Here is a 27,045-nt window from a genome sequence, read left to right as displayed (position 1 = left end):
ATAGTTTTGAGTCTAGCTGAGGTTCCACTCTCTCTTCTATTGTTAACAGCACACTGCAACGCGAGTCCAGAGCTTCCACGTTGGTTGCTGCAGAAAGCTTCAGGCTCTGGGTTCTACTTCAGTCATTCTAAAGTGTTTTTTATCTGTCTTTACTCTGCACCAACAGTGTGGTTCCGTGTGTGCCAGTACCTGCCCAGTGGGGAGGGGGAAAGAATCCGTTGGCTTCTGGTACCTGAGCCCAAAGTGATGAGGTTTTCCTGCTTCCTCATCAGACAAGACAGGTCAGGAGAAGTCTACATTTTCTCCACATTTTAAGACATCGTCCCCTCCCCTTCAACAAGCCGGAGAGTGATTGGCAGGCCATGAGGACAGAACCCCTCTTTCATAGCCGAAGGTACATCGGCCCCCGGGAACAGACAAAGCCAGCTAGTGTACGCCGTCCGAACTCAGCGGCGAGCGCCACACGCAGACACAGGAACAGGACCAGAGCGGCTTCAGTTACCATACACTCAGAAAAATAAAGCATGAGATGTGTCAATGCAAGGAAATTCTCCTCACTCGCTCTCACGAGTACACAAAACAGACGTGTATGTGGAGGCATGCAGGCATGCAAGCATGCGCACGCACACACACACACACACACACACACACACACACAAACACAATAGCTGCTTTCTTTGACTGGCTGGCATAACAACACAAGCCAGTCCTGATCCTGATGTATGCCCCACATGCTCCAGACACGCGTTGCTTACAGGATTATGTCACAAATGAGATGTTTATAGTCCTGTTAGAGAGAGAGAGAGAGAGAGAGAGAGAGAGAGAGAGAGAGAGAGAGTGTGTGTGTGTGTGTGTGTGTGTGTGTGTGTGTGTGTGTGTGTAAGAGAGACAGAAGGAAGTGGTATACAGTTATTATGTGGATCACAAGGCAGCCATGCATGTCTCCACCACAACATCAACAAGAATGTTCCCTCTGCAGTTGTGCAGGAGGTGGAAAATTCCACTTTACGATGACATTAAACTCACTAGAGTGACTCCTGAGACACGGGAACAAGTCGCTAGATTAGCATGAAACTCAGCCGGGTCAACCAGACGTAACCAATGATGTAAAACTCTTCATTTCAAGTGAGCGCACCTGAAATATTGATAACTTTTTTTGACACAGCTATTAGGTAACACATTCACCTGTTCTCTCTCACAAAGCAGCCATGTTGGAGCGAGAGTGCTACATGTTTCACCCCACTATATGAAGCCATTCTGTTACCACCTGGAAACCTCAACATATGCATTTTTTAAGGAGGGATGGGTGTGGTTTAGTGATGCTAGCTATTCACAGCGCCAGTTCTGTCACAACTGGCGAGTATTACAGTCAAGGGTTTTCTCCGTGGCTAAGATGGTTTCGCACTGCTACCGACAAACTCAGCCTGCGATACATGGAACCGATCCTGCCTGTTCTGCACACCAGAAATGTGTTAGGGTTCAGAAATGTTGCGATTAACTGGACCGACGGTCACAATTACAACCAAATTTTACGTTTTTTTACTCAAATGTGGTTTTATTGGATTCTCGAAGTCCTAACAAAGAAGTCAGGTGTGTGTTCATGACCAACATCCAGTGCTGACAACATCCATTCCACACGACGAGCGCCCTCCTCTAGGTCTGAATGGATGCTACTGTACGGTCGAGCGTGGGCCCGGATCCCAGCTGGCAGAACCACTATTCCAGACTGTGAGCCGGCGGTAAGGGGCATACGAATGAAAATAGCAGCAGAGGAAAGCGCTAGTCTCTCTCAAGCCAAGCATCTGCTAAGCATTTTAATGGGGATCAATGGAAGGGCAGGGACAGGAGATCGAGGGGTTGATTGGCTGGCCGGCCCGGCACTCGCACAGCCGCCGTTCTCCATACTGCCTGCACTGCTGTTTACAGCCAACACAAGCTGCTGCGCCCTGCATGTGTGCTCGCCACCAGCTGATGTGTATATCTGTGTGGGGATTTATGCTTCAAGTGCAGCAGACAGTTGAGACCGTTTGTGTGTATCTTTTTTTGTGTGAACTATAATGTGTATGTGTGTGTCATCCTATGTGAGCGTGTGTTTAATTGCATGTTGAACACACACACACACACACACACACACACTCTTGCAACACCGCAGCAGCACGGAAACAGTTAAAGTGATGCTTCCTGGCGCGCCAAATGAATCAGATTAATATTAGCCAAAGCGAATGTCATCATTGGCACTTCTCCCCTCCACCTCTCTATATCACTCCCTCCCTCCACCCAAGCCCCCTCCTCCACCCCCCTCCTTCTCTCCTTGCTGCGTTTGGGTTTCTGAGTCCTGGGCGGTAATGAGGGAACGTTATGCAGTGCCATAAACGGAGGGGCTCGCTGTCAGTATGCATAAAGGATGAGACAGAGAAGATGGCGCTGGGGTCAGGAGGGAGAGAGAGACAGAGAGAGAGAGAGAGAGAGAGAGAGAGAGAGAGTCAAGGAGGATGGAGTGAGTGTATGTGTGAAACCACTTCCCTTGTCTCTCTCTCTCTCTCTCTCCCTCTCTCACATACACACACACAGTGAGTGAGCATTCAGTGGCAAGGCAGAGTGACAAATAGGCTCCCCTCTGTGCCTTTCTCACAGGTGCAATGGAGTGTGTGCAGCGCCCCCTATGCTCAGCCTGGAGGAAGTGATCAAGGAGCAGAGGAAAATCCCCTCAGAGGGTGCACTTGTGTTCAGCTGGGATGCAGGAGGGAAAAAAATGTAAGAGAAAAAAGGAAGAGAAGGAAGACACAATATGGAAGATCCATGTTTACAATAAAGAGTAAGAAAAAGGAAAATCTTGTGAGAATAAAAAGGCCGAGCATGAATGAATGAATGAATGAATGACTGCTTGCCTGCCTGCCTGCCACTGAGGAACCAATTAAGCAGATTCCTCTAACAATTATTCCACATCACATGAACACCATCGAACACATTTCAGCTCCATCTAAAGAAGATTTTCCATGAAATAACTTGAGACTGGAACATCTCTTTCCTCACAGAAGTGGCAGGAGGATAATCTGCCTCTTTCACCAGTCCACCGTGACCACTTGATGCTCTTTGAATTTAAAATCTCGCTCCATGCAGTTGAACTGTGTTGCTGAATCTCTCAATATACAATCGAAGATCAATATTCCATCCATGCTAACTGGGAGAATTCAGCCGCCCACTTCAACCTAACTTTTAAAAAAGGATCACACAGATCAGTGAATACAGTATGAATATTCAGTGGTTCAATTTTGCATGAAACGTAACATAATCTATAGGCGAAAAGGGGCGTGAAATTAAATTAATTTGATAGGTGAAAGCGTAGCTTTTGACATAGCTTTCACACTGAGCCAGTGCTCTTTCCCTGCTAATCGACATCTGTCTGGAAGAAATCCAGCTCTCTCCCTCTCTCACACACACAAACACACCTTTAAAAAGCCCTCGATATCATTAGCTGTCATGTTTCACGGTGGGTAACACAACAGTGCACGGGGAAACACCGCTCACTGCAGAGTCTAGAGGGTACGTGTGTGTTTGTGTGCACACACAAACAAGGATGCATGGTGAGTGTGTGAGTGGATTACACCGGGTTCACAGTGTGTACGGGGAAAGCGTGGCGGCAACTTGGCTCCATAATGGGATTTCTCAGTACTCCTACTCCACACACACACACACACACACACACACACACACACACACTGATCTCACCCCAAACAAGCAGGTTAGCAGTAACAAAGCAGAGCACATATCCTATCTAAGCAGTAAGAGGAAAGCTGCAGCTCAGTTAAAGACACATATCCCCTCACCTCTCCCTCGCACAAAAGCCAGGGAAGAAGGATAGAGGGAGAGAAACGTGTGGAGGATCAGCTACATTAGAAAGGGATAAGGAATGCTGTAGCAAAGCTGGATGAGGGTGAGAGGAAGCTACTGTGTATAGTGCCTTTAAAAGCAGAAATGTGTGGACTGTTATGTGTAAAGAAATAGCTTTTTGACTTGAAGAGTCCTAATTTGCAGGATTCCTGAATAGTCTTTGCTGCTAAACGCTAAGCTGTGCAGCTACATCAGCCGCAGATCACCTGTCAATCAAACCCTGGACATCTCCATTTTGGAGGAAGAATTTCTCTGAGCTAAAGTAGCTTTACAAACACAATGGCGGCACTGATGTCGAACTGAATCTTCAAAGATGTTTTCCAGAAGTAATAAAATCTCAAATCAAGAGACCGGCGGACGAGTCAAAGCGCGGCTGCAGCGCCATCAACTTCTGATGCATTCTTTTCTTAGTTAGGTGACCTGCATTAGTCAGATGATCCCACGCCAGCGCCCGCCACAATACAGCAATGACATCATTTGATTGTCGGGAAGGAGTTGGCCAGTTGGTCACCATGGAAATAAAAATACCGCCATCGTTAAATGAGACAACACCCTCTTTCAGCAGCGCATCAATTTCAAAATGAGCCTGGGCTATTTTATGATTGATAGTTTCTCTAAAATGCATCTTACAGGGATCTCAACTGGAACGGCGCCCTCTTTCTATCTTATAGAGAATTCTGAAGGGTCAGAAACAGTAAATGTCAGGCAACTGTCTGCTCTATTGATTCATTTATCTCAACATTCTACCAGTGCCACCTTCAAATGTCTAGGAATGTGCGTAAAGTTTAATTCCACTGGAGGCGACGAAAGCTGGGGCTGGGGAGGGGCGGCGGAATCTTCTGCGGTGAGGACAGCGTGAGCTGCATGGCGAGATTCAAAACCACAAGGCCAGTCTTCCTCCTCCTCCTCCTGCTTCTGCCTCTCCTCCTCCTCCGCCCAGGTGTGGTGGAGGTGGGGAGCCAGGTGTATAGTCTCCTTCGCCTTTTTCTTTGCCCTTTTTTTTTTTTTCCTCTCCTCAGGCACCTGGAGGGAATTCAGCCGGCTTGTTGTGAATGTCCGATGGGCTGACGAGCCTGAAAATGACACACTCTCTGAGAGGCGAAAGCAAATAAACACCTGATGTGAAAATGTGTTTCTGCCTTGTAATTCCGTCTGAAAACAGGGGCCTCCTTCTTTGTGGCCCTGAAGATAGTTTTGTCTTTCACCCTGCAATTTTCCTCTGGCGCGTCTTCCCAACAAATGCTGCTCCATAGAAAACATGGTGGGTAAATATTGCATATAGGAATCTGCTCTGGAGTCAGCCAAAGACAGCAGGAAGCATGCAGGGGTGAGAACTCAAATATCGCTTCCTTTCTTTATCTCTCTCTAGTCGTCCGCCCATCCCTTGCTGCCTCCTGCTCTTCACTAATAACTCAAACAGGGCCACCATCCAGCTTCTCTCCTCCCACACAGCAGAGGAAAAGTAAGCAAGGAAATTCTCCAGGCTCAGCAGTGAGGCAAGACAACTGTCCCCCTATCCTTGGGCCAGCACCGGGCCAAATAAAATAGCGAGTGGCGCACCAGGAAATAGTTGGCCAAACATACAGGAGCATGAATCTAAGGCTGGCAGAGGGGAAGGATTTCTCCGTGCAGTCCCGGTGCCTTCTCCATGACTATAGAGGCCTTACTGTGTAGGAGGGACAAATGCCAAATGGGCTCGGCAGCAATCAGAATCAGGGATCTCCACGTTTGGTTTGATTCCATTAGTCAGTCTGTTCAATATGCGACTGCAAATATAATATTCCTACGGAAGCCTTGGAATGTTGCTCAGACTCAACAGTGTAAGCGCACCAACATGGTACAAATGGTGCAATAGTTTCTCAAATCTGAAGTACAGACTGGTGACAAATTACTAATTCAGTGTGTCTTGGCATGGTCACTGGAACTCTACTGGAGGGTTGAACACCAGCCTTCCAAGAGATTCTCTCATTTGGTGGTCGACATGCTGGAAGGCCCATATTCGTTATTGACTCAGAACCCGGAGATGTAGCCGTGGTAGCTAACCTGCTAACAACATCAGAGCAGAACAAAGGTTTGACTTCCATCAGAACTCATTAGGCGAAAGCTCCTGCAGTCAGCTTTGAAAAAAACGTGATCATTAAGTGTGGCTGCTTTTATTTTGAAGGCCAAATCACTGCACTGGAGGGGATTTTGTAGAGGACTGATCCAGGATCATTTTCAACAGGACACACGCGCTCTGTCAACACGCTACTATAGGTGAAGTTTAAACAATGAAGACTCCTGATAACCACTTCTCCTGTGGACCAGGAGAGCAAAAGTCGCCCAGTCCACTCACTCAATCAGGGTTTTTCCTTAAATTTGTCTCCCATCTGTCCAGTAAAATTACAAATACATACGGAACAAGAACCAATCAGCAACTGAGAGAATAAATCGATACGCAGTGAGCTCACCATCTCCTGTTCTGCTTCTCCGATTACAGGGAGAACAAGCAGCCATTTGTGGTTTTGAATTTGGCCTTGTTCTGAAGGGATCAAACTATGACACCTTCATTTAGCTGCCAGAGTCCACGTGAGCAGGAAATCCACATCGCCTATCGCTGGATACTTCTGTGACTCCACCGTCGTGGAACTCGATCCCAGCACGCTGCCCAACAAGCGTCCAGAGCGCCTTCATCCCACCCATCTCTCTCACCTTCCCTCACCTCCGTAAATGTGAGAGAGGCAGCCTCTGTGTACGACTGCGCTGTTTGCACAGCTGACCGCAAAGGAGGGAAGCCAAAGATTACTGCAGCCACCGTGGAAATGCTAGAAGTGGGTGGCAATCGCTGTGGTGCAGAGGTTAGGGAGGACGGTTCCTGTAAGCACGTATGTGCTACAAGTGAACCTCTGTGCCACATACGGTACTGAATGTTCCTGTTGGATTCGATATGTTAGCCTGATCCAGCACTTTTGCTTGCATGTGTTTCTTATCCCGAACAGTAAATGTGGTTGAGTTTTAACTCATTTAGACCTAATAACCCCGAGAAAAACCTGTGGCGTTTTTATAAATAACCCCCTAGAACCGACATCAATGTTCTCTCAAAGCTGCACCTCGCTGCTTCTGCTGCAGACAGAAACATGACATAAAAACCCAAAGAATCAATAAAAACACCTCAAATGACACAGACACAAGGAACGGGAGGGGGGGGGGGGTGAAAACCTACAAAGTTACTTTGTGTTATTAATATTAGCCATGCAGTGAGTAATGTAGTTTCAGGGCTCAACTTGGAGCAGGACTGCAGTAATTTATTTTGTTCGGAGATGAAAGCAAGTTTGTTAATGCAGTATTTATTCATTGAACTGTATTTATCTTTGCCAAATGTGTTTTTCTGGTCCGGTTCTAACATGTAATCGATTATAACAAACTTAAATCATAACTGCTGGTGTCAAAGTACAACATTTTGCGATGTTTGGGTTTTTTTCCCTCAACACATCTGATATTTTTGCAAATATACTTGCAGTGCTCCCCGCAGCCAGCCCATGAAACGGGGCCAGGATATTGATTTTGGTGCTCCTGGAGGCTGGAGGTCATGAGAGGTGCTCATCTGTGCAGTGGAGCAGTTGGGAAGTGTGGAGAGTGACTGGCGCATTAGTTAGTGGAATTATGTGGCTCACGGTTGCAACAGCTAGAGGTGCAGATGCTCACCGGCAGGATTAGGTAATGCTATTATCAGTATGATAGTAGCATTAGGAGAGAAGCATTAGCATGGATAATTCCACGGATTCAGCAGCAGAGAATTGCCATAAAATCATTGCATTATACCCAAAGAGATGAGATCCAGATATAGAAAGGCACTTGGGCTGTGGAAAATCTAACTTGACGGTAAATCTTCGAATTATAAGTCATCACGTTTTTGTGTCTCTTCGGGTAAACAGGTATTTAACAAAGGATGATCAAACACCTCTTCTCTCCGCGCCCTCCCTCGTCTTTCTTACTGTATTTTTGTGGTTTCTCTCCTCTGAATACCTAAGTGTTGGTCTGTTTGATATATTTTCCCGGTGTTACCCCACAGTCACCCCAGACAGTCGGAAGATCACCACTGCGGTGCCAAGTAAGTCCTCCTTTCTCTTGACATACCCAACCTAACACAACTTTTCCGTAATGTATCATAGCTGCCACTGACAGATATTTGCAGTCATCCTGACTTCAGTCAGACGCCACAACATATGACACATAACGATAAAACGACTCCGTTTTACAACTTTGCATCGTCGATTCATGGGAGTTTTCCCACGGAAATGGCTGGATAAGTTGTAAACACCCGAAAACAACCTGTATTTATGCCCGCAAGGGGCCACAGTAATTATAACTGGAGCGAAGGAGGACGTCCACGTAGGGAGGAGGTCAATGGGTTGATGAAAAATGGGACTTTTGGAAACCTGAAAGTCATGGTTGGAAACAGGAAAGGAGCAGGCAATCCCGTGGCAGCGTTGGAAAAGCCACAACCATGTTCGTCTTCTAACCTTAACCACCTAGTTATTATTGTAAACATGTCGCCTGGCCTCACCAGAAACCAGATCTTAATCATAGCGTTGACACATCATAAAACATGAGTTCTTAACAGTGGTTTATGACAATATTGGAAGGCTCCATATCTGCTGGTAGGGACGCTCACTGAGGCACACGTTTGCGGGTCTCATCAGAGGGAGGGAACGAGCCACTGATACGGTGGTTTGGGTCGGAGCGCTTCAAACATCACTCACAACACCAGAGCTTTCACATTTGCAGCAACACCTGGCGTCTTGTCTCAGGACGAATCATCTGGGTCGCAGGAAGTGATTGATCTGAGGTTTCCAGCAGCTGCAGAAATCTTCGTGGAGCATGCAGGAGAAGAACTGAAACTCCATCTAGGTTTTATAGTAACATGGAATTTGCGTAAAGTAATTTCATAAACTATGCGATGGTGCAGAGGTGGAGTGGTAACAGCACGCCTGGCAGGAGATGAGCTGGTATAAATAGAATGCCACTATTTCGTCTTTACATTTTTAGCGGACGGATATTTTAATGCAAATTAATGTGGTGGGATTGGAGAGGGGTGTTTTTGTTGACTGGAATTAGTGTTGTGAGTGAGCTTTCTTCTCCATTCTTTGCCGTCCTTTCTCTCCTCTCCAAATTACAGCTATTAAGACAAGACTGGTGTGAGCCAAACACGGCGCTCCATTTAATGTGATTTCCCCCGCGCCGAGAAAGGAATAAGAGGCAATGATTCATGGGAGCCCCGCGAAAAAAAAAAGAAAAAAAAAAAAAGCCTGAGAGATGGGAAGATGTCCACCTCCAACATGTGCTGAACACAAACACTGGGCTTGTTTAAGTGTGTAATTGCGTGTGTGTGCGATTATTGCGCGCTTATGTGTGTGCGGATGAGCTTAAAATGAACATTATGATTTATGACATCCTGTATTTAAGTCTGGCTAGTCCTCACATTAGCACAACACTAATCTAATGAATAGACTGCCTTAGAAAGAAACATGCAAATGCCCGCTGCCTATTTCCAGAAACCAGGCTGAAGAGCCAGCACCCGTGGTCCCTCACGTTGATGTGGCTTTATAGTGTTTCTGCAAAGAAAAAGGAGGGAAAAAAAAAAAAAAAGATCTCCTTTGCAACTCCCCCTGCTCACATACAACCGAGGAGTAATGTGACAGCAGCACGCCGGCTTTTCTTCAACGTCTACCATGCCAGCTTTCAACACCCGCCATTGGCAGAATTGGGTTTGACAGTTCTTGTCGAGGCCTGGCGATTGGCCGGGCTCCAGGGACGTTGTACGTTAAGACATGTATACACCACTAAAGGGTCTGGGAACAGGAAAACAAAGCAGTCGCCACTGAGAAACTTAAGCAGGGGTGCGGTCAGAGTGGGCTCAACCCCGGATCTCGTTTCATCACATACAGCTTAACAGCTATGTTAAAAAACCTGAGATATAGCGCGGGAGGAGAGCGGATGGGAGGTGGTGGTGGTGGTGGTGGTGGTGGAGGGGGGTGCCGTGCAAGAACGAAGAGGCCATCTGAGGGAGTCCGGCACTGAGAAGTGAACGTGTGAGTGCTGACAGCAACACAGACCCTTCAGAAAGACACTTAACACCAGAGCCAGCAGCACACAGTCGATTGGAGATACTGTAAAGCAGCAGGCAAAGAAAGGCCTTCACTCAACAGCTCCGTCTGAGTCAACAGACGGCCAAATGTAGCGCAGCACTTTTATGAACTGGAACAGGGATTAGGTGGAATACGGTTTTAAACAGCCACATCTATAACACCAAACCTGAGCCCAACTTGGAGACTGACTCCCAGGGCCAAGCAGACTGGCCCGCCCCATAGATCAAGGCTTAATGTAGCCTGCGGCGCTGGCAGGATGGCCGAGACAAATGACAGTTCACTGAGGTGGGGTCCCTGGACAGAGCTTGGCCTGGCCTCTGGCGCTGTACTGAGGCTGCTGTGCTAGCTGGAGCCTGCAGGACGGAGGACGCATGCAGGGAGGGAGAGAGGGAGAGCAGGGCCGGGAGGGCTGACTTGCCTTCTAATGGGTCCCCAGACAACCAGGCTTGACCTCACAGGCCCGATGCATTTATTACCAGCTGTTTAGCAGCTAGCGCTAGCACGCCTAGCTGCGGCTAGTTAACCACAATAAATTAGCCCTCACAGTCGATCTGGCCAATGGCTGTAGACTTCCCCACCCAGTACACCCAGTATTCTAAATTCACAGGGTCTCATGCAGTCCTGTTCAGGCCAGTTCATGAAATATGAGCGGAAAAGGTTAATATTTAACTATAAAAAGTTCTCGTGCGGCTTTAAGGATATTTCATACAGATGTCACTCCAGAGCAGCAAGAGGTTGCCAGCAAGCACCTTTAGGGTCTAAACTAGTCTGTCACATTGAAGATTGATAAGAAAAAAGAAAAAAAACAAAAACATAAAAAAGCTGACCACTCCTGACTCGTGACACCTCCTCTCATCCTCGGCAAACGTGCAGCCGCGGCACTGCGGATCACAGGAGTCCGCTCCCCACATTTCCAGGAGGTGCACAACTCGGCCGAAATAACCTCTTGGAAGTCTCCTCATCTCTATGCAGCTATCATTTTGCTCCAAAGATGTCCGCCCGGCCCGCAGCAGCAACCCACCGCGCCTGTGAACTCTGCATACATTATCTCTCCTCCCTCTGTCGGGCGCTGTGCTTTATGCAGGAAAGTGGCCCCATTTATCAGCATCCTCTGTATCCCCCCACTGGCTGGCGAGGCACCTGCTGCTAGTCTAACTACAGCCCAGCCACAGCCTTATCACTCCGCCACATCACAAGGCACACAGGGATGTAGATTGGCTGCATTTTCATCTAAAACAAACAAACAAACAGAAGGAGTCTTTCTTTCTGTCCTGCAGTTCTGCGAGCCACATCTGAAGGTGAATGGAGGAAAGCAAGTTTAAGGAATGGATTACGGGCGGCATTTGAAAACAGCATTAACTGGGGCACGGGTGTCTGGCACGCTCTCCCCTCAGCGCCGGGCCTAATGATTTCTAATGCTGCTAAACATTACGCTGCCGTGAAAGCCCCGCATTTCACTGGGGACGCGGCCGCAAATCTCCCATCGCGTGTTCCCTTTGTTGATTTTTGTGAGACAACAACACAGCAACGCTTATCTCCATTACAGACCAGCACCACGGGGAGCTTTCCCAAAGCCTTTCACCCAATGCCTTATTAGCAGCTATTCCCTTCTGTCTCCCTCATCCTCCAACTGGGAGCTGATAGAGAGAGAACGCATTATCCCAGTGTCTCTTCTTCCGATTCACCACAAACTGTCACTATGTCTATTCACACGCCACTGGGCCTGGATGGCCCCACTTTCTTGTCTGCTCTCCCTTTTCCTTCTTGCCGTTTTAGCGCCGCTAAGACGAAGCAAAGCATTTCCAGTTATTTATAAGCCCATACAAAAGGATGGCTGTTAATTTCAGAGCCTGTAAGAAGATGAGGTTCTTTTGTGCTTGTTTGTATTGTGGAAAACAAAAAAAGGGATAATGCCGTCGCTGATATCTTCATATTAAGGAATCAGTGACATGCGACGTGATGCATGCAAAGGTTAGGAGATAAATGTGTGCAGCTACGTGACGCTTTTCAAGACTGAACATTTTTCTGGTTTCGCTCCATCATGCTTCTCTCTCCTCTTCAACTCAGCAGCGACAATAACCCTTTTTGGGCTCCTCCCCAGAAGAACCCACGCCTGCAGCCCTCAGCTGGTCCCCCCTGTTTGTTAAGCGTGTGTTTATTTGTTTCTCTGTAGTCCTGGGATTAATTATCATAACCATATGCCTGGCTAATACATCTCTCTCCAAGCCAATAGTGTGGCAGCCGGCTACTTCCCCATTTTAATTACAGCTAACATCGTTAGCCTGATTTTGTTTTGCAGTTTTCTGCTCTTTTCTGAATTCATAATTTAAACTACCATCAGAAAATCTGGCGCTGGAATCATTAACTCCTCAAAAGTAACTTGCGACAGGAAAAACTGTTCACACTTCTGACACTGGAGCGGCATAAATTCTAACTTTTGGCAAAACATCTCGTTGCTTCCCAACTTCATTTCACATCACACCTGAAAAGAAAACGCGACTTTCTTTGAGTGTGAATTATTTGAAAAAGCCCGCTGTGCTGCACGGCTGTGTGTGGAGAAGGTGAGGTTGTTGCCAGCGTATCTTGCGAAGAAGAAATAGCGTCACGGGTTCAGTGTCGGCTCATATTTTACCAACTTGGCTCGGCGCCAGACAAGTTTTGTCTGGGTAGGGAGGAGGAGGAGGAGGAGGAGGGATAATGACTGCTGAGTCAATCAGCACAAGCTGAAATGGTGTTAGGTCAAAGTCATGGCGGGGGGGGGGGGGGGGGCATAGGAAGGGGCGGGGAGAGCTGCCCGGTCTTGGCTCAGACTTTCACACTGTCATCATGACATAACGCTATTAGGTGTTGCGTTGCTTGTGATGACACCTACAGGACCATTTCCGGGATGATTCCACCGAGCAGCAGTAAACACACGCAGCTTTGCTTTGGCCTGCTTCTGCGGGCTGCTGGGGATTAAGCATTCTGCTCTGTTTCCCAGGTAATGACATGCTCGCTCCCTTCTGTTTTCACCAGGCCTTTATTTCAATAAGAAATCATCCATTATTTAGCTCCCAACCTCTCTGCCCTGTTCCCCCCTCCACCCCCCCCTCCCCTCGCCAGCCTCCCCTCGGATCCGGGCACCCCGCTGGTTTCTCTTCAAGGACGAACGTGGCGGAGAGGAGAGGAGTCGACCCAGTCACCAGACAAGCGCTCAGAAGAGAGGGAGGGAGACAAAGTAAGGAGAGAGGAAGAGCGTGCGTGCGTACGCACGCGCGCACACACGCACGCGCACGCACACACACACACACACACACACACACGGAAGCAATGTGGAAAAATGTGTGACCCAAATATACATTGCTTTGTACTCTGGTTCAAAGTTTCCTGTCCTCTCCACCAAAGATTCAAGGAGAAGAGGAAAAAAAAAACACAACAATGAATAAATCATACACCTACTGTAGCACTACTCAGAGAGAGAGCGAGCGAGGGAGAGAGAGGGAGTTGGAGAGCAGAGGAGAGAGCGAGAGACTAAACGTGAGTTGAAAGAAGTGGCAAGAGCAAACCCCTCTTTGGTCTTTTGATGGCACTCTCTTATGGAACATGGTATTTCTTGATTCGCTCTTAAATCCATCATCAGTCAAGCTAATAATTCGTCGGAGGAGCTGCTGTGAAGCAATAGATCACATACACCGGGCGCCGTCCCCTGTGAACACTCAAATTACAGCAGCCAAACAATTCGAGAGCCTATTAACCGACTTCAGACTTTGATTCAAAGTGCCATTTTTTATTGCTGTAACGGCTCAAATTAACATTACGTTTGATATCGACGGGCCACTGGAGACTCACATTTGGCTGAAACATTACAAAAGTAAAGCTTGTTAAAAGAAAGAATGTATAATCTTTTTAGTATTGGCACAACATAAAGCTTCATTAAAAGGAGGGAAAAGCTGAGCTGGAATCTAGAATCATCCCTCCAAACAATACGTTGGCGCTCGGCTGCCGTACACTCACTTCCCCCGCGTGGACTTGCACCTGCAACGCAGTTTACGACAATATTAACCAGGTGTGTTACTGCCAGATGCTCCCCTGATGCACAACATACATCAGATCCCATCTGATGGCTCTGAAACCCGCCGCCGCCGACCCGCCAGAGAAGCTGTCACAAGGCAGGCTGGATCCCACTTAGCGGATCCCATCCCCGTCTCAAATCTCAAACGCCAAGCAGCCAACTCCAAATGAAGGCTATCATCAGAGCCCGCGGCGAGCTGCGACACAAAAAGTCATCGCTCTGTCTATCAAAAGAGAAAGCTGCTAATGATGATGTTTTTCTTCAAGTGCACAAACATCAAGTCCGGTGAGATTTGTGTGTGTGCGCTTGACAGAAACGTCTTCCTGCATTACACTTTTGCGGCGGGAAGATGTAATAATTTCCCTTGAAAACTGGGGCTAGACGCACGCTTCCTAATGATGAAATCTTTTGATGTTTAAATTAGGATATCACACGCGAGGAGCTATCCTCCCAGGGCCGCACCTTCTTATGACAAGATTAGCAGCAAAGCAAAGCCATTACTGTGGTTTATTTCTGCCCCAGCCAACTCCCAGACACAGGCACCGAGGTAGGCAGCCATCTAGAGAGAGATGGATGCTGGCGAAGGAGGAAGAGTCAAAAAAAAAAAAAAAAAAAAAACAGAGAAGAAGAAAATGAGGGAAAAACTAACGGGGTACATGTTCTTTATAGATCCCATCCAAACCACTTATTTATAGATCATCTGTGAAGCAGATATAAACCTCGACTTCAGATTTCTGTCAGCCTGTCACGATGTCAGCCATGTCAACGTGCAGAGATTTTGCTGTCTCTGCTGTCAACACACTGTACAGCGGTTCGAATTAATAACAGCGTAGTGCTGACAAGAGCTGAGATGGACTGGTTGCAACATTTACTGACTGGGTTGACTGTCCCACGAGAACACAGATCGCCCGCTGAAAACTGACTGACAATAAAGCGCTGGAACAGATAGCCTCTGCTATGCTAATAGCAGCATGTTTGTGCAAGTCTTCGCTGAGGTTTTAGAGAGCAATCCACTTATCCATTCATGTGCAACTCACCGTGATACCAACTTTTCTTCTTGAATAGAGTTCTGATCACCTGCATGCAGAAATCTTGCAACACTGCGTCTATTAAAACTCTGGCTTCGGGTCTGCGAGGCCTCCTCCTGACAGTTCCATCCAGATTCTAACAGCCTTTTGAAGCGAGAGGAAACTGTCCTCACTGACATGTACTTATCTCTAATTTTATCCGCTTCATCTGTAGTCGAATTTTCTACCAGTCCAAGAGAATAAATACACTCTCTTAACTTTTTTTTTTAATCTCCAAACCCGACATACTTTCTACATTTGTGTCCCATCTTGTTGCGGATGCGTCTGTTGGCATCTGCAGTCTCAATTCCTGCTGCACTATTTATGTGTTACAGCTGCAAATTACAGCCAGAGGTTGTTTTTTTTTCATGCACCTTCAGTTCATGTGAACTAGTCAGGGTTGACTCGGTTCTACCTTGGTGTGCTAACGTTCTAAGAAAAGTCCGACAGAACCCAAATGTGTCACCACAAACCACATGAGAGCAGTGGGAAGGTCCTGTGTTCTGCATGTCATCTACTTCGCTCTCCCGCTAACAGATTGTTGACCACTTGACATGTAGCTCAAACTTGCACGGTTGGAGTCCCATTCTCTCCATAAAGGCACAGGTTCATCTGAACCAAACCAGGATCCACCTCTTCAAGGAGGTGTCAGGCTGATTGTTTGGGTGGGCGCTCGGCTCTGCCGTGTTCGCCTCTGACCAAACTGAGGGCTCCGGGGTTGGAGCGTGTCGAGACTGAAGCAGCCAGCGAGCTAATAACACGATCAACCACAGGAGCTCGGCAGAGCACCACATAAGAGTGACCGTCCCTCTTTGATTTGTCTCAAACCAAAGTCAGACGGATTTATATTACATCTGCATGCACACTCACTCTCAGAGCACACACACACACACACACACACACACACACACACACACACACACACACACACACACAAACTCAGCCTGGTGTTCTTTGAAATTTCATCACGCTGAACAGGGGATATTACCTGTGCTTTCACGGTGGAGAGTGGCTGGCGGGTAGGTAAAGCACTGAGAGCTCTCCACTCCTTTCACTTCCCTCACTTGCCGCGGTCGGGGAAGAGAGCTCAGGCGGCCGTCAGGACAATAAAGAGAGGGCCGGTGATGGCGGGTCCCCTTTGAGGCCCTTTTCATGCTCTCAGGTTGAGTCATAAGGACCCACTTCATCACCGTTATCCAGGGATGGGAAATACATAGCTTCTCTTGAAAACTCTGACCCGGCCTTTTAGACCGGTGCGCTGGGGGCCGATTATCCTCACTCACCCTTTTAAAAAAGTCACATGAACACAGGCACACACAGAAATGCTCTCACTCACATCGAGGCATAAGCACATTAGAGGATGAGAGACGGGCGCACGCAGCAGATACATCCACCAAGTGGCTCATATTCACAGAGGCTACAGCCCCAGCTCAGCGACAGATCTATATTTAAGAGGAAAATACACCCAACGTTTAACCTTGGAGTTGGAGGTGACTTTCAGTGAGTCACAGAGGTGTGGGAGTTCTTTTGTGGGTGCCGGCGAGCTCTCTGCTGTATTTTCTCCTGTTCTCAGCGAGTGAGTCAGCCAGTCAGTCAGTCTGTGAGCTGAGAGAACTGAGGGCCCGCTTTGCCAAGTCTTCGTTTGAAAATGACCTTGCGCCCAAGGTAAAACACGTTGAATGTTTCAACACGCGCTCAAAGTTTCATGCTCTGCCGTGTGGTGTGAAGCCGCGGCTCATATCTCATCCCAGCCAGAGACTACCTGCTGCTAAAGCCAGTCCTCTCAAGGTCTGAACTCGCCTGCGACAGGTGAAATTGGAATTTGAAATTCAAGCCGAGATAAACAAACAAGCGACTCATTTAAGTCAGGTTTCTGTATGTGTGTGAGTGTTTCCCGGTCGCCCCCAGCTATGTTTACTCATTAGCTCGCCGCGTCCAGTACCTTGATAGATGAAAGATGAAGTCAAGGACTGATAATGAAAGGCATTGCAGTTAACAACAACAAACAGTGCATAGCAAACCCCAGTGGGAGCCGCTTCTCTCGTCCGCGTCGCAGGAATGGGTGGTATCTGCTCGCTGTTATTAAAACTATAATTAAAGAAACATTAAAATGAGATTTGATGGGTGGACGGAGGGCCGTTTTATTAAGGTTTAGCAGCAGTTTGAGGGATTCCTCCTTTAAAGTTGCAGTGACTTGGGTGACATCAGTCCACGGCTATGCTACATGCCAGTGTGTGGAGCGCTAGGTAGCGTTAGCCTGTGACAAAGCATGTGTTTCAAGTGGAGGGATGCCAGTCAGCCAGAATCCCCCTTTTCCCTGCAGCATCTCCGGCATCTAATCCATGACCAGAGACATCCCCCTCATTACCGCCAAATTACATGCAAATTTCCCCAAATAAATGAGTTTTAAGTACTTGACAACCTGTCAGCCTTCGAATATTGAAACGTCCTGACGGCTAGATAAACAATCAACAATAATCACTCTATGCAAATTTGATATTTTCTGCACAATTACGAGGGGAAAAAACACCCACTATAAATAACTGGACACACAAAGGCATCTGGCATTTGTTCAGGTTTTGAACAGATACGGATGCAAATGAAAGATTCTTTAGGATGTAATTGATTCAAACGTTGCTGCGCCTCCTCTGCCTCCTTTTATTGTTCTTTTTTCCCCGGCACTTGATGTTTTTTCTCCTTCTCGCTTTATCTCGCTGCTTTCAATATACACAGATAATGGCTGATGTAAATGAGTGAACGAGAGAAAGGGGAAGGAGAGAAAGACGGATGTGAATCACCCCTTCGTCTACCTCTTGTTTTGTCCTTTCATGTGCTGCTTTACAGGAGAGATGTGTGCAAATGTTCTTATGAAGTGGATTGAAGATGACTGCGGGATTGAATGCAGGCTGGGACGCGGCGAGCTTCGTCCGTCCGCTGCTTGTGAAGGAGATTACTGAGCGTCTCAACCTCTCCCTCCCACCAGCTCCTCCACAACACCCAGAGATTAAGACTGACAAGAACATATCAAGTCATTTCAGGACAAGCAGATCTCTCATCGCACTTCCTTTCTTTGGAAAACATTCTTTTCATTCTCTCTCTCTCTTTCTCTCTCTCTGCACACACTTCTCCTGCCTTGCCTCTTGTCTTCTTTCCATACTGACAGCATTGGGAGGTTGGTCTCTCAGGTGTGCTGAGTCTGACCCCTGTGACCACAAACCTCCAGGATCAGGAGATCCATTAGCGCGGGCCAACGGCTTCATCTGTACCCAGCACTGACACATCCCCCGCTGGGCTTTGTCGGCCGCGGCGCGCTCCCGTTCTTCTTAATGGCTGCGGTGTCAGTGACAGTGAGTCTTAGCCTATCAGCTGATGAATCAGAGGTTAGTCAGGAGGCAAACACGGCGGCGTGAAGCTTGTTTGTGAGCATTTTTATGATCAAGTTCTTTGGGGCGCCATTTCTGTGAATTCAGATCTGGTCATAAATACGGCGCTAAAGCGTCAGACACATTTTGAAGGCTTAAGTGTTATTTACATTTTTTTCGACTGTGGAAATTGTTCCACAGTGTGCTCGCTGTTATCTTAATTTATGGGTGTAAAGATGGAGGCTTGAACATGCCTCTCCATCTGCACGCCAGCGAGCGTGCACAGGTGTTGAGAGATGTTGGCGTGGCTGTTTTCTGCCTGTAGAGATGAGCGTTAAGAAGCGTGTGCACCGGCGCCTCTGGAAGCTTCTCCAATCTTCTGCCCGTCCCGACAAACACGCGTGATCAATAGTGAAATATTAACCGCATTCACTTCTCCACCAAAGCAGCCATGGCAGCCCCTGAGGTTACCGTGGTTACCTAAAAGCGGCACAGCGCTCAGAAGATGATCTCATTGAGAGGAGGGAGGCTGATGGTATCTCTGGAAGTGGCGTGGTGCACACCTGGGCTTGAGAGGAGAGGGGTACAGGCGGATGGCCACGACGGTGACGCACGGCGCTGTTATCAATCACAGGCCGCCGTATTAATTTCATCAAGGCCCCGGCGCTTGCTGACATTAAATGACACGCTGGTTGGTCCGATGGCGTCCCTGAGGTGGCAACACGGCCGGCCACCGCTTTTGAAATGCAAATCAGGCTTTAACCTTAAACAGAGCTGCCCGGCCGAAATTATCTTTCTGCCTTCAAGTCAGGTGCTCCCTCCCTTCCTTTCTCTTTCTCTCCCTCCCCCCGTTGTTCCTCCACCAGCTTGACCCCTGGGGTAGCAGAGATGGAGAGAGCATCTTTAGAAGAAGCGACAGATAAAGGCAAAGGTGGAGTAGGGCGGGGAAGGATGGAGGGGGGGGGGCAGTGCTGACACCAGCATTCTGTCCTGATGAAGGGGCAGAGGAACGCCACCGCCAAGCCCGCCAATGAAGACGTCTCAAGGACGAGGGGAAGGAGGACAGAGCGCGGATGGAGGGGGTCAGAGGGCATCGTCTCCCCAGGATGACCACGCACAAGCTGATTACCCCACGCGGAGGAAGCCGATGTTTACCTCAGAACAGGTGAACCCTTTCACAATAAAAGCCACCTGAAACGCGTGTACAACCGGATAAGTACAGTAGAGCTGCGCGCCACCATTAGAGCCGTCAATATTCAGCTCTCCTCGCGTGGGCCAGCTCACCGATGGATTGGTTACCAATACGGAAAAAGCTGCCATTGTTCCTAGAAAGGCTTTTTCCTCCTCTTTCTTCTTTATCTGAGCAGACTGAACACATTAATTTTAATTGAGACATCAGACGGGAGTGAAACCGAGCGCTGCCTGGACAGGCGGCAGATACATGACAGTAGGAAAAAAAAAAAAATTCAGACGATAACTAAAAAAAAAGAGGGAGAGGAAATGGGGGGGGGGGGGGTTGAAGAAAAGAGGTCCCCGCGGCAACACAAACAAACATATCATAAACACATGAGAGCTATCTCTCTTTATCTTTCTGCCTCCCCGTGCCTCCCCTCTCGTTTTCATTCCTCCGTCTCCTTCCTCCTCTCTTGTGCCGTCTGTCTTTAAAGAACAAAGCGATGCTAAGCAAACTCTTCCACGACACAAATTCTCCTCACATTGCCTAAATCTCGGCAGCTATAGGTTAGTTGTAAACAGCATTTTGATGCAAATGGAGATGTGTATGACTCAGCGAGCGTTACAGCTGCTGAGGACTTGGAGACATCACAAATGGTGCAGTAAATCCATTTTAACAATTCAACTTCTAAAATAAAGTTTTATTGATTCTTGTTTGAATGACCTGCGTGTGTGTGAGGAGAAGGAAGGGTTGCGTGTGGGCGAAGATGGTCCTCCTCGAGGTTTTCTCGTCTTGATCCTGATTTTAAAAGTGACGGTCAGCGTGGTTGAAGCCAGTTTCCAGCGCTTTCGCCAACAAGTGCGTCAGACTAATTTTCACTCCTACATGAAAGTCTGATCTCACCAATCTGCGTTCAAGTTTAACAACTGCTCAAGATGTTGGTTTTGTTAAAAAAAAAAAAAGTTGATTTTCCTCGACACTGTGGCCAAGCGTTTGTTCCAGAGGGGACTGGTGGGACCTGAGAGAACTCCCGTTAGGAACTGCTGCTTTTTTTCGGGGGGGGGGGGGGGGGGGGAGTATATACGTCACGTCACCTTCAGTTGTCACAGAAATCACCGACTGGCCAATCAATGCTGGAGGTTACTTCTCCGAGTAAAAAGGACGAATCAGCAGCTTTTTGACGACCCACAACCGTGAACATCGCGGCTCCAACAGCAGGCTTCTGTGCCACAGTCCTGCCAGTCGGACCTTCTGGGTTGTACAAAGAGGATTTCTCATCGACCTGATATAATCGAGCATGATTTGTCAACTTGCATCGCACCTGAACGCAACATTCTAACACCTGACAATCCACGCCGCTGCAACTACACGCGGCTCCAGACGCACTTTGTCAAGTTGTGTTGTTTATTCATACACGGACAGAATATAAAACGCTGCCTTTTAAAAAGGAGACTGAAGAAAGGATTGGATTGTTATCGGCTGTATTTTTACCGATCCATCCACCGAATCAGAAGCAGCCCGCAGACCGATATCCTGGTTTACTTCGAGCGCCTCTACCTGTCCATGCTGTCGCTGCGTACGAACGCCTGCGTTCAGGAGCCGAAGCAGCCGCTGAACGAGGAGCTAAGCCCTGGATATTAAGCACAGGGAGACACCTGGCACAGAAACTTAAGTGCTTCCACCAAGTATCATCAACCCAAGATTAAAAGCGTCGAGGGGGAATAGTGGGAGGGGTAGGATGCAGAGTGAGGAGGAGAGAGGGGGAGGGAGTGATCACGCATATGACAAGATGGGGGAGGGAGAAAAAAAATCAAGAGGATGAGGAGCTTGGGGGGGGGGTTGCTGAAACAAGAGAAATATCTGAAGGCAACAGGAAAACACAGCAATACAGTTTGTGGTGTGCAGTTCTGGGGAGACACACACACTTTTGAGCAGATGTGTATAAACTAACGCTGTTTGCTGCATGACGGATAATAACAGGATGCTACTTCCTTTTACTTGACATGATTTGTGACATACGGACTGAAGGGGGGGGGGGGGGTTAATATTTCCTGACAAGTATCAAGCAGAAATGTTAAGGATTTTACTTTTTTTTTTTTTTTATTAAATATGTTTCACAACTCTACGTTTAAAGTGAACAATCGGCATAATTGGAGTTACGGGGTTTAATTCCACCAGTCGCCCGCCTCAAACCACACAGCCTGATTACCACACAATCTCTCCTCAGATGTCTCTGTCTGGAGTCTCGTCTGTCAAGGGCCTGCTGATTACTGTACACAAATACCGGCCTAATATCCTCTGTCGATGGCAACAACAGGATGTGTGCACTGCAATCTGCGGCCGGTTCTTCGAGCATGCTTTCTACTCCGACTCGTCTTCAGAAATCTGTGTTTTGATTGCAGAAAGTAACTGCGTGTACACCTCTTTAAACAGACGGCCGTGCTCTCTCCTCCCCATTTGCCGCCACTCCTGCGAATGGTTATTATTATCGTCATCAGTGGAGAACGGTGAAATCAGGGCCCTGACAAGCAATCTCTTCTAACCCAGTCCCTCTCTACGCTGTAAGAAATGCAAGTTGTCACAAGCTGTTTTATCCTGAATTAGCTTTAAAAGTGCCGTCTTTACTGAAGGGGGGAGAAATCGCTGCAACATCTTTAAAAACGCCTCCTTCTTTTTAAAAAAATTCTTCACCGAGTGTTAACATTGTGACTTTTGTGTTGTTATCTTCCCTTTTCCTGGATGTCCAGAATCAATCAAACTGACTTTTTTTCTCCGGGGAAAAAAAAAATAAAAAAAAAATCCTTCCAATTGCAAACAGAAGGTAGTGCTGACAAATGAAATTGTTTTCTCACTTTATTCAAGAAAAACACATTTGGGGACCAAATATGTGGCGAACCAGCTTGTCTGAACAGGCATTTTTTGCAGAGTATCTCCCTCTCCTTCCCTCTCCATCCAGTCAGAGCACTTGTGCGCATCCTACAGTCGTATTGACAAGAGGAGGCTTACAACTGGCACACACAAGTCCCACTACAGGCTTAATAGCGTTTCAAGTGTTTTCTCCTGGACTTGTGTCGAATCTCCCAACTGAATAACAGCCCGGAGTCAACACGGAGGCGTTTGCAGACGGTCGAACTGAATCATCGTGGAATTGTTCGCAAATAACATCGCAGGAAAAGAAAAACCAGAACTCTGTAAAATTAGCCCAAGACTCTTTTTTTTTTTTCCCTGCTTTGACTGAGATCATTATTGCTCTGAGATGACAGCGGTGCTGCTGTTCATGATCAGGAGAAATAGATACTGTATTCTTCTATTCAAGGAGGAAATTAAATGGCAAATTAAATGACCCTCAGGTGCACAATAACGCCTTTCAGAGGCCAGTGAGTCATGATTGCAGATTTTTCTGTCTGGCAGCCAGTCAGGTGGAGAGCCTGTCTGTCTTCAGGACAGGAGAAGAGCTATAGTTGAGCTCCTTCTGCGGCTTAGTGCCGATAATCCAACCCACAATTCTCTCTCGTTCTGAACTCAGGGAGAGGATGAAAGATTTAGACTCTCACCCTTGCTCTCTGAAGCCTTGCACTTCTCTCTTTTTTATTCGTCTCTTGCTACCATCCATCTTTGCTCTCCTCTCCATCTCTGTTTGTCTCTCGTTATCCTTCACCCCGTGACTCAGAACAGGAAAAGATCTTGTGATGATTATTTCACAAGCGTGCTGATAACATCTGTGTGGATTTCTCGCCTCTTCTCATCTAGGAGGAGGTTTACAAAGCACTGAACACAACGCTGCCTCGTCTCTCCAAAGCATTTTAACCACGCTGAAGAACTATTAGTAACCATTCAATATGGATCCTCTCCAGCCGCGGCGCAGCTAAACAGCCCAGGATCATCTGCATAGAGGATCACGCAAACCTCTGATTTTTTTTTTTTTTACTGTTTTCCATGTAAAACAATCTGAAATAAAGGTTACTGCTATTGACTCTTCATGCTAGCACCTGCATGAAAACTCACCCACTGTAATTCAGACCTAATACACGTAAAAGTCAACCAAGCGTGAGACTCGGGGACGTCTGCAGCCATCGCTGCGGCGATCCCACGCCGTTTCATTTCACAGCTGTTTTCTTTTATCCACGTGTGTTGGAACTCCCTGCCGAGACCTGATCAGACCTCACCATCATGGTTAAATATTGCATTTTACACTGAGAAGAAAAGGAACGTCTGGCATTTAGCTTCTCATGCAGGGCTGAGGGTTTGGTTTTCTCCAATTCACAGTTTGTTTATGAATATGTTGTATGATAGCCAAGGCATCCAACTTGATAAATAAGTTACTTAATGTCGTGTATAATAACTCCTCGACTGCATTCCTGGAATCACGCTCAAAGTATGGATTTAATCCTGGCATTTTTCCCGGAGTTGTGGCTCCTCGGCACGGTGAACAAGTCCTGCTGCTGTTTCATTTTACAGGCACTTGTTGTGAAACACCTTCAGGAAACACGCGAGATTTCAGGGAACTGACACTTTTAAATCATCACGGGGCTCAAAAACAGACAACAGTCGGGCTCAAGCAGTGACGACAATTGGCAATAAATAAAATTGATTGATGACACGCATGTCTGACTGATGCTGGTTTAGGTACCATCAATGTTGCATCACCTCGCACAGATTTCTTAAATAGAAAAACAGAAACAGTACAAATGCCGTTTTCGATCAAATCTGATACATCAATGTATGAATTAAATATATGGCAGTCATTTGGCCCTGGCTACTTCCTCCACCCACTCCTTCCTATCTCTGATCTTTCTATATTCCTAACTCATTTGGCAGCTCGCGTTGCCCCTCGACTGGCATCTAAAGGCTTTGATGTAGTCGACAGACGCCGGGCGAGCACCGTGGTAACCTGTGTTTGAGAAGTCTGTGGGCTGCCCTCTCTACATCCCCTCACTCTTCTCCTATCCTTTTGTGTCTGTCTGTCTCTCTTTGCCAGTTAATGAGCCATGCAGGACTGCCATCATTCTGTGAAGTCATGTAGAGAGTCAGAGAGAGAGGATGGGAGAGGGAAGGGGGGGGTAAATAAAGGGGGGAGGAAAAGCTGAAGAAAAAGAAAATGGGTGAGACAGTGAGAGGAGAGAGCGGGGACATGATGTTTTCCCTCACCTCCTCCCTAATCAGACCCGTCTCCCTACCAAACACCACACGGCAATTAGACCTGACAGTACTCCGACTCCCAGAATCCCACCAGGACTACACGTTCAAACACTCAAATAAACACAAGGGGGGGGGGGGGGATGCCTGAAAACCTGTATAACTTTAATAAAACTGAGCTCCCGAAAGCAGAAGCAAACATGGAGGTAGAAATCTTAAATCATAAAGACAGAAGATGAAACAAATCTCGGTGTCCCGTCGAGCGCGGCCAGATGTTTTGTGGGGAAAAGTGGTCACGACTGTGTGCACGAGCAGCCGGCAATCCCCAGAGGACGCCGTCGGAATAGTCTGATGATAACACACTGAGCTGGCTTGCATGAACAGTGAGCTAATTGGGATAATTAGTTTGTTACCTCACTCATTATTGCATTTTAATGTGGATTCTAAATGATCAGGAGGGGCGAGAGGGATGTATGTTTTTACGTTTATGTGTCGTTTGTGACTCCACGTCTCCCCACATGAGTTTATAGATTTTGGCAATTAGCTGACACTGGAATTCACAGTGGCTTCATTGAGTGAGCAGGTAACGATATTCAAGCCCCATCCAATGAGTGTTAAAGGAAAAAGTCATAAAAGATACTCGGTGTTTAGTATCCAGGGCTGTAGAATGAATCGGTGTTGCAATATGGCTTTCAACAATTAGCAGAAATATGTTATCATGTGACAAAACAGCATTTTCAATTAAAAATACTGTGCGACCGCGGACTAAAGGAGGCATCTTTGTTCAATAACAAACAACACAAAAATCCCACCGTTCTTCTGATAAACTGTTTTTGTCCAATAAAAATGAGATAAATAATGTCAAAAAATACGATTGTGACTCATAGTGCAACTGCAATACCAGACAAAATATAAATACCTTCCAAATCGTGCAGACTTCGTCCAGAAGACCTTTTTTTTTTTGGTTTTTTTTTTTGTGCCAATCCAGGAAAAAAATCTATGCCAGAAAAAGGGATTTCTACATATTCCAATGTGCCTTTCAACACCTTCTATGGAGGTGCTGGCAGCAGTCGAGGGGATCCACACACACACACACACACACACGCACACGCACACACGCACGCACAAAACACTGCCTCTGTTAAAATGGTCAAATCAATTTATGCCTCCTGTGCTGGACTGGTGTGTGTTCAGTGGAGTTCGGGAGGGAGAAAGGGAAAAAAAAAAAAAGTGTCTTTGCTCTTTAATTCTGAGGCATTGGAGATCTAAAATAGATTTTGACGATTGATGTTTGGGATATCTACAAATGTAGCTGTCCAGGACACGTCTCTGTGTGACATTGTCTGCATCATGCAATGTCACATTTAGCTAGAAAAGTAGCACTAAACTACCCCAAAATGACCTAAAACGCCAGTAATTAGGATCCAAGGAAACCTCCCAAAACCTTTGGTTACCTTTCTACATGTTGTCTGTCCATCCGTGTGTGTGCGCGTGTGTGTGTGTGTGTGTGTGTATCAAAGGCTGCATGTATGAAGCAGATGAGAGGCTGACAGAGCGGGCGAGGAGACTGTGTCCGGCTGATGATAGCGAAGCGGTGTGTGTCCCCACTCCCTATCTCCCCCTCTTGAAGAAGCCATTTCAACCGCACACATCAATAGCCAACTCTCCAGAGCAAAGCACAGCAATAATTCCAGATAAATCATTCCCTCACGGAGCCACTTGCTGCATTCAAACGCACCCGTGACCTTCAGCTCTGCCTCTTTCTACATCATATAGCCTGGGAATATAAAAGCTTATTAGCTCAGAACACTGTTGATACGTTTGTTTGAAGGCAATGCACTAATGAGGCGTTGCAGGATACGGACAGCCGCCGACTATCCTTTTGGAGATATTTTTTCCCTCGCCAAAGGAGCATAATACACTGCTAATGGCATCTCCTTCACAAATGGGCAAATAAAAAGAGAGATGAAGTACAATATTGCTTTACCATATCAAAGGAAGTGGCATCCACAGATTGTGCGGCTGTCTTTTGGCATGTTGATGGGTAAGCAGGAGGGTGGATTTCTATAGACACGTGACAGACAGTTGCAGAGAAAACCAGTGAATTAGACGTAAAATGCAAACACAAACCAAGAAAAATAACAGCCTGTCCAAACCTTATAGAATCTAATTTCTGATGAAAGAGTGACTTCTTCCAACCATACATTGTTTTAGTCATATTTACTCAGTGGCGGCG

General features: G+C 47.0%; 1 long non-coding RNA gene across 3 annotated transcripts in view; it reads right to left on the bottom strand.

Annotated features, from left to right (window-relative positions):
* The window catches only part of LOC147272781 (uncharacterized), a 156,100-nt gene that overhangs the window by 71,126 nt on the left and 57,929 nt on the right, over nt 1–27,045 (bottom strand). For 2 of the 3 annotated variants that reach the window (XR_015115977.1, XR_015115975.1), the window contains one exon: nt 26,797–26,873. This is a non-coding gene — a long non-coding RNA (uncharacterized LOC147272781). Of the gene's footprint in view, nt 1–4,538; nt 4,965–26,796; nt 26,874–27,045 lie in introns of those variants that run through there. The other variant, XR_015115976.1, reaches the window with a different exon arrangement.

This window comes from Aulostomus chinensis, chromosome 1 (genome assembly GCF_037954235.1).
Source record: "Aulostomus chinensis isolate RoL2024-O1b breed Wild chromosome 1, RoL_Achi_v1.0, whole genome shotgun sequence".
NCBI lineage: Eukaryota > Metazoa > Chordata > Actinopteri > Syngnathiformes > Aulostomidae > Aulostomus > Aulostomus chinensis.
The sequence above is the reverse complement of the archived record's forward strand: the minus strand, read 5'-3'. Positions and strand labels throughout refer to the sequence as shown.